Genomic DNA, 9,574 nt, shown 5'->3' with positions numbered 1-9,574 from the left:
TGCTATTACTTAATACCAGCAATGCACTTGGGTCTTCCCTTCCACATTTTTTACTCTAGATCTCAAAGGAGTACCTGATTTTTAATCCTTGATTCTTTTGCTTTTTCTTTTGATAAGTGAGGTTTATCAGCACTTAGTACATTCAACAGATTTACAAGCATCAGAACTTAACAGATGAGTAGCATTATTCTAGTTTGTGACTTAGTAATAAGATAGACAAAGTAAACTCAACTAAGCTCAATTATCAGAATTTGCATGTGTCAATAGATTTCCACAGAAATAATTACTTCTTACATGGGATCCCTTGTTTATTGAAGACTACTAGTTCAGCATCTAGCACAGTTATCCTCATAGGATTGAATAGTTACTTCAACAGACATATCCCTTATCAGAGTTTAGAAACATATATCAGACAACAGTCAGTACTTAAACACATTTTTCAATTAAGTACAGAATACACAAAGAGATTAAATTCTGTAAATACTGATCATAAAGTCTGATGCAACAGAACAAAACTAAACAGATTTAGAAAAAGAACCTGAAACCATTCCAAGTTCATTTACCAATCTTGTAAAGGTAGCTTCACACAATGGTTTTGTGAAGATATCTGCTAGTTGTTGATCTGTTGGAACAAAGTGCAACTCCACTGTACCTTCATCTACATGTTCCCTGATGAAGTGGTACCTGATGCTGATGTGCTTTGTCATAGAGTGTTGAAATGGATTACCTGTCATAGCAATAGCACTTTGATTATCACAGTAAATAGGAATTTTGGAAATATGTTAACCCATAATCCAGTAACTAATTCTTCATCCAAAGAATCTGTGCACAACAACTTCCTGCAGTAATATATTCTGCTTCTGCAGTTGATGTGGAAATTGACTTTTGTTTCTTGCTAAACCAAGAAACCAATCTGCCTCCAAGAAATTGGCAGCTTCCACTTGTGCTTTTCCTGTCAATTTTGTAACCTGCAAAATCTGCATCTGAGTAACCTATCAGTTTAAAATCTGATTCTCTGGGATACCACAATCCCAGATCAGCTGTTCCCTTAAGATACTTGAAAATTCTTTTCACAGCTGTTAAATGAGGTTCTCTTAGATCTGCTTGAAATTTTGCACAAAGACAGGTAGCATACATGATAGCAGGTCTACTAGCAGTTAGATAGAGTAGAGAGCCAATCATACCTCTGTAATCAGTAATATCTACTGATTTACCAGTATCCTTATCCAGTTTTGTTGCAGTGGTCATGGGAGTGGATGCACTTGAACAATCTTGCATTCCAAATTTCTTCAGCAAGTTTCTGGTGTACTTAGTTTGACAAATAAAAGTGTCTTCTTCATTTTGCTTGACTTGAAGGCCCAGAAAATAGCTAAGTTCCCCCATCATACTCATCTGATACCTTGACTGCATCAGTTTGGCAAACTTCTTATAAAGTCTGTCATTTGTAGACCCAAAAATGATATCATCAACATAAATCTGGACCAGAAGTAAGTTCTTTCCATGGTTGAGGTAGAACAGTATTTTGTCTATTGTTCCTCTGTTGAATCCACTTTCCAGAAGAAACTGAGCTAAAGTCTCATACCATGCTCTAGGAGCTTGCTTAAGTCTATAAAGTGCTTTATCAAGCCTGTAGACATAATCTGGATGTTTGGAATCTACAAAGCCTGGAGGTTGTTCAACATATACTTCCTCCTCCAATTCTCCATTGAGAAAAGCACTTTTCACATCCATTTGAAAGACAGTAAACTTTTTGTGAGCAGCATAAGCCAAAAATATCCTTATGGCTTCTAACTTAGCAACTGGTGCAAATGTTTCATCATAATCAATTCCCTCCTGTTGAGAATATCCTTTTGCAACCAGCCTTGCCTTATTCCTTGTAATTATGCCATCACTGTCAGTTTTGTTTCTGAATACCCACTTTGTACCAACAACAGATCTATTCTTTGGTCTTGGCACTAGGGTCCAGACTTTGTTTCTTTCAAATTCATTTAACTCTTCCTGCATTGCTTGCACCCAATCAGCATCTTGAAGAGCTTCTTCCACTTTCTTTGGCTCAGTCTGAGAGAGAAAAGAATTGTAAAGACATTCATTTGAAGTACCTGTTCTAGTTCTGACACCTGCATCAGGATTTCCAATTATCAAATCAGGTGTATGTGATTTAGTCCACTTCCTTGCAGATGGAAGGTTTTCTCTAGAACTGGATGCTCCCCCATGATCCATGCTGTCTTCAATTTCATTTTCTGATGCTCCCCTTGAAATTATGCTCTCTGAGTTGGATTCTTAAGAATTTAGATTTTCAGCACTATCAGAACTTGGCTTATCAGAACTTGACGAATCAGAACTTGAAGAGCCAGATGTATGTTCTGATGCTTCTTGAGATGTGGTAAAATCTTGAGTATGCCCCCCCTGCATAGGTGCATCTTTCTTTGGCATAGTTACCACAGTTTCAATAACATTAGAGTTTAATCCATCAGAGTTTACAGTATCAGGACTTAGACTGTCAGGATTTTCAGTATCAGAATTTGAGTCTTCATTTTCAAATCTCAGCTGATCATGGTCAATATAATCTTCAAGACCAGTAATTTTCTTGTCATCAAAAGAGACATTGATAGATTCCATGACCACTCTTGTTCTCAAATTATAGACTTTGAAGGCTTTTGTGGAAAGTGGATATCCAACAAAGATTCCTTCATCAGCTTTTAGATCAAATTTAGATAGCTGTTCAGGATGAGTCTTGAGAACAAAACACTTGCATCCAAATACATGAAAGTGCTTCAGATTTGGCTTCTTTTTCTTCACTATCTCATATGGTGTTTTTCCTTGCTTGTTAATGAGTGCTGCATTTTGAGTAAAACAAGCAGTCTGCACAGCTTCAGCCCAGAAATAGGTTGGAAGCTTTGCTTCTTCAAGCATTGTACGTGTAGCTTCAATGAGAGTTTTATTCTTCCTTTCAACAACTCCATTTTGCTGTGGAGTTCCAGGAGCAGAAAATTCCTGCTTAATTCCATGGTTTTTGCAGAACTCTTCCATTATCAAATTCTTGAACTCAGTGCCATTATCACTCCTTATGGTTTTTACAGAATCTTTGACCAATTTATCCAGATGTTTGACATGATCAATCAAAATAGATGCAGTTTCACTTTTTGTGTGCAAGAAATACACCCATGTGTATCTGGTGAACTCATCCACTATGACCAATGCATATTTCTTCTTTACAACAGACATGACATTCACTAGACCAAATAGATCAACATGTAGTAGATGATAAGACTCAAGAATTGATGATTCAGTCTTGCTCTTGAACGAAGATTTTCTTTGTTTGGCCTTCTGACAAGAATCACAAAGGCCATCAGGAGCAAATACTGACTTTGGCAGTCCTCTCACAAGATCTTTCTTGACTAGATCATTTATATTGTTGAAATTTAAATGAGAGAGTTTCTTGTGCCAATTCCAGCTTTCTTCAATTGACGCTCTACTCATCAGACAGATTGCAGAACCATCAGTACTTGTTGAAAGCTTAGCTTCATTAATGTTACCACGCCTGTATCCTTTTAGAACAACTTTGCCTTTGGATTTACTCACAACTTCACAGTGTTCTTCAAAGAAATCAACATGATAACCTCTGTCACATATTTGACTTATACTCAGCAGATTATGTTTAAGTCCTGAGACCAGAGCTACATCTTTAATGATGACATTCCCTAGATTGATATTGCCATATCTCAATGTTTTTCCAATGTTGTCATCTCCATAGGAAACACTTGGGCCAGCTTTCTCCACAAAGTCTGATAGCAGGGCTTTATTTCCAGTCATATGTCCTGAACATCCACTGTCCAGAACTAGAATATTTTTCCTGTTGCCCTGCAATCACAAAGACCACTAATGATTAGTTTTAAGGACCCAGACTTGCTTGGATCCTTTGGCCTTATCAAGTTTGTTAACATTTGCAGCGGATTTAGCATCAGAGTTTATGTTAACATTTTTCTTATCAGAACTTACACTATCAGACTTTGAATCATAATTTACACTAGAAGGAACAATGGAAACTCTCTTCAAAGAATGTTTTAATTGATAATAATCATAGTACAAACTATGATATTCCTTACAAGTATAAATGGAATGTCATAAACTACCACAATGAAAACAAGGATTTTGTGGTTTATATCTAACAGACTGACTCTTAACTCCTGATTTTGAAGGTAAGGAGTTAATGTTCTTATTCTTCCTGCAAAAAGAAGCCAGATGGTTAGAACTTCCACAGTTATGACATGTTTTCCTAGGAGCATCAGGAACAGGTTTATAATCATTGCTTTTATTCACACCTTCCTTTCCATTCCTATTTTTCCTAGGTGATTTTACCTTGTTTACATTCTTAACATATTTCAGCTTATACTTAAGCTGCTTCTTAGTCATTAAGCCTATGTTTACTTCAGATGTCTTTTCCTGTTTTAGTTTGTCAGAAGTTAATCCCTCTCTAACATCTGATTTATCATTATCAGACTTTACAGTTACAAATTTAATAGGTTTTAACTTTGGCTTTTGCTTAACAACAGGCTTAATTTCTACAGTTCCTTTATCATTCTTATCCTTTCCATAACCTAAGCCCTCTTTCCAATTTTCACTACTTAGAAAATTTTGAGTTGTTCTGCCAGAGTTAGTCCAAGTCCTGATTATCTCTCTTTCCTTTTCTAACTTAGTTTTTAGAGATTCATTCATTTTTAGCATTTCATCCCTAACATAAAAAGCATCATCTCTATCCTTCTGAGTTTGATGGAACATAACTAACTCTTTTTCTAAGAAATCATTTTTTTCTTAAAAGCAAGATTTTCAAAAGTAAATCTTTCACATGTTAAAGTTTGATCTCTATAACTAACAAACATGGTTTTAAGATATCTTCTCAACTCATTAATATCATCAGTATGAAAAGCATAAGTAGTCTAAGGTACCTTTGTTTCAGCAGCTTCAGAACTGCTCTCAGCACTTTCTTTATCAGCATTTGCCATCAATGCATAGTTCTCCTCACTTTCAGAGTCTGAGGTGTCTGTCCAGCTTTTCTGCTTTGTGACAAGAGCCTTGCCTTTGTCACCCTTTACCTTCTTGCAATCAGGAGATATGTGGCCTTTCTCACCACAGTTATAGCATTTGACATTGGTATAATCTCCTCTATCATACTTTCCTCCTCTACCTTCAGATCTTCTGAAATTCTTCTTATCAGAACTTATGCCTTTCCTGGAAAACTTCTTTCCCTTCCTGAACTTCCTGTATGCAATCTTTGTGATCCCTTTCACCATAAGAGCACACAGCTTCATCATCTCCTCATCAGCATCAGTCTCAGGCAAGGTTTCAGAATCTGAGTCATCATCACTTTCAGAACTTGATGACTCAGTATCAGACTTTGTGAAAAGAGCTTTACTCTTGTCTTTCCTTGAGGTAGCTGCCTTGGGGGATTCTTCTTCAGCCTTAAGAGCAACTGTCCTTGACTTTCCTCCTTTCCTCTTGCTTCTTTGTTCCATCTCAAGTTCATGAGTCTTGAGCATTCCATAAATTTCATCAAGAGTTGTTTCATCAAGATTGTAATTGTCTCTTATTGTTGTTGCCTTCAAATCCCAACATTCAGGAAGATCTAACAGGAATTTAAGGTTTGAATCTTCAAGATCATACTCCTTATTAACCAGTGACAGATCATTCAAGAGTTTGACAAATCTATCATATAAATCATTCAATGATTCATTAGCCTTTGAGTCAAAGTGTTCATACTCTTGAGTGAGTATTGTCTTCTTATTCTTCTTAATTGTATCAGTTCCCTGACACCTTATTTCCAGAGCATCTCATATCTCCTTAGCAGTCTTGCAGTTAATTACCCTATTTGACATTACATTATCAATGGCACTATGCAGTAAGTGTCGTACCTTAGCATCCTTAGCAATTGATGCGATATCTTCAGCAGTATAATCACTCTTTTCCTTTGGTACGGTCTTTGTTGCTTCACCTGCAACTGCAACAGCGAGCTTGGTTGGTTTGTGAGGTCCTTCCTTGATTCTATCAAGATATCTGGATCTGTAGCTTCCAGAAACATGGTCATCCTTACCTTCCATATGGCATATTCAGATGGTCTCAGTATGGGAACTCTGATGGTTTCATACCAACTTTGAATTTGTGTCTTTGGAGGTTCTTCAGTTTTGGTAGGCTTAGTTGGAGTTTCTATGTCAGCATGATTATGTTTGGATCTTTAATGTGTGTTAACAGATAGGCTCTGATACCACTTGTTAGGTCACACACACTGTAGAGGGGGTGAATACAGTGTAAAATACAATCAAATCGAACTTCTAATATTTCAAGTAACAGAAAATAAACTTTATTGAAACAATAAACTCTGTTACAGTATGGAACTGTTACTTCTCAGTGATGAACAAATATCACGAGAGCTGCTAGGGTTACAATGAATAATCTTCTCGAATATGATAACACTTATAGTGTAAACCCTATATCTGTGTTTATATACTACGCAGTTACAAGATAATCGCTAATTGATATGGAATATAATTCTGCTTCCTAAAATATATCAATCAGATATCTTTTCTTCCAAGTATTCTATTCTTCATAGAATTCCTTCTTCATGCATATCTCTTCTTATGTTTATCTCGATCTTCTTTCCTTTAATCAACTACTGTCCTTATCTGAACGTCCTTCAGCACTTAAGTTCTAATATCCATCTTCTGATGATTATCTCCTGATAATATAAGTACTGATATCGTTAAGTCCTGACTTCCAGTATAAGTACTGATTCCCAGTTAAGTACTGATTTATCCTGTTAAGTAAGATCTGAAAACTAAACATAAATCATATTAGCCATGACATTATCAAATATATCTAACAATATAATATTCACCCAACCAAGCTAAACGAAATTATACTATTGATCCAATTTTAAATAAAAAAAACTACATATAGTTAATTGGATTTGAATAATTGGCCTAAAATAAAATAATAAATATTGATCCCGCTAATTATTATATTATTGGACCAAATTATAACAAAATAAAAATTTAAAAGAAAACTCGTGGGGTCGATATAATGTCATCAAACTACCACCTGGATTAAATAAAGCTATATTATTGATCCAACTTTAAATAAAAAAAATTTAAAAATTACATATAGTTAGTTGAATTTGAAATATCGGGCTAAAATAAAATAATAAATATTATCGATCCCGATAAAAAACATTATATTATTGAACCGGATAATAACAAAATAAAAATTTGAAAAACAATCGCGGGGTCGCTATAATGTCATCAAACTAAAACAAAATAATACATATTATCCATTCGGTCTAAAATAAAATAATAATCATCCCGGGTTAAAATAAAATAAAATAGTAAGTATAATTAGCTGGATTTGGTTGATATAACGGGCCTCAAGCTAACATAAATTTTGTCATTCATTGATACATAAAATTTTACTATTGATTCGGGTTTAAACATATTAAACTAACATAAACTTGAATATAGTTAATTGAATTTGGCCGGTTAACAGACTAATGACAATTTATATACTATTGATCTCAGCTAAAATTTATATTTTAATTAAATATAATAATTTTTCGTAAACATACCCATAAAAATTAATAAAAATATAAATCTCAATCATTAAATTATTTTTTAAAACGGTAGTATAACTAACTTATACACATATGTGTATATTAATAAATATTATCAAATCATATAATTAAAATTTCTAATAAGCAAGTTTCATAATTTACAATTTTTACTCCAAATTAAATTAAAAAAATATGTAATATTAAAAATAATCCGTGCATCGCATGGGTTTTTGGTTAATATATAAAAGGAGTTTAATGGACAAAAAGTAATAAAAATAATTGGATTAAATTTTACTCATTTTTAAAATGTATATAATATATATAAATGCGAGAAACATCCAAATTTTTTGTATACAATTGAAGGGAATAACGGGAGTAGTACTTACGAAGTGATGCTGAAACCTAGGCTAATAATACAAGACAACCACGTGAGTTTGTTGAATCATAAAAACCATCAAATTATCCGCTCCTTTTCTCTACCGTTTTTCTAGCTCTTGGGTACAACTAGATACTAAATCCCAGGAATTTGGTGTATTTTGATTAATATTTTAATTATAAATATACATTTATTTATATATTAAATATTAATAGATCTCATGACTTTACCCATCTTCTTTACTTTTCCCCATCAAATTATAATTTTTTTAATGTCCGCGCCACACCTCTTGTATACTCATCATCTGCCCAAACATAGTACAATATTTATAAAGTGATGCTCGTATCTAGTTAGACCTGGTAACGTTTCGTGTCGTGTACAAACGTTCCGTATATTTTCGTGTTTTCGTGTACCAAACATTAAACCTGAACCCGACCCGGATTTGGATTCGTGTACTAATTTGGTGACACTAACCCGACAGTAATATATTCGTGTTTACCCGCTTTATTACACTAAAGTACACGAATTTTATAAGAAAAAAAATTAAATATTAAAAATTGCAATAGATAATTAAATTGTCTTAAATAGTGAACAACAAAGTTCTGAATATAAAAGTACGAAACAAGTGAAAATATTTTTGCGTATAACAAATTACAAATTGTTCGACATTCAAAAGAAATTAAAATCATAAAGTCAACTACTTGATATAAATTAAGTAATATGTATGGATCTAAATTAGAATGAGAAGAGTTTGGAAGCGGAATAAAAGTTTGTACAAGATGAGCGGCCTGTTAAATTTGTGGAAATGAAAAGTAAAGGGACAAAAGTTAAAACCCTAAATGCTCACGGCTGCTCAACTAGTCAAATGACCAATAAAATGTATTTTAGACTTTTAGTATTTACAAATTACACTTATATATATATATATTATTTAGAATACGTAAAATTCATATTTTGTATGTATAATATATATATATATATTATATTTTTTAAAAAATTTAACTATTTATTTATTCCGTGTACTTTCGTTCCGTGTCACCTATACCGGAAACCCAGACCCGACACTAATTATATACGTGTTTTTTCGTGTTCGTGTAATTTCGTGTTCGTGAACCAAATTTTTGAACCAAAACACTAATTATTTGTGTCGTTTCATTCCGTGTTCACGTGTCGTATACTAGTATTGTCTGGTCAAAATATGCTTGCATGCTGCATATCAAATCCAGTGAAAGTGAAAAGTAAGTCAAGAATAGTACTCCACGAAACACTAGACAAGAACTTGATAATGATCCCCCCTCCCTGCACAAGTAGGTCTTGTAGGTATTTGTTTCATACAAAGTAGGCATCAAACTGACTCAATGTGCCATGTGCATCACCAGTTTCTCTCATACATTCATTCTTCTTCATAATCTGTATATACAAACACAACATAAGGGCTATACAAGTTAATTTATAAGATCTATCTTCACATGTGCATTTCCCAATTCTATGTAACTTCAACTTTTTTTCATAAATATTGAAGTGCACTTTGACACAGATCCACTCATACATAGTGTAGTACTATAGGTACTGGGGTGGTCCAAAAGTGTACAAGTTCCAAC

Source organism: Apium graveolens, chromosome 11, assembly GCF_009905375.1.
Source record: "Apium graveolens cultivar Ventura chromosome 11, ASM990537v1, whole genome shotgun sequence".
Lineage (NCBI taxonomy): Eukaryota > Viridiplantae > Streptophyta > Magnoliopsida > Apiales > Apiaceae > Apium > Apium graveolens.
The sequence above is the reverse complement of the archived record's forward strand: the minus strand, read 5'-3'. Positions refer to the sequence as shown.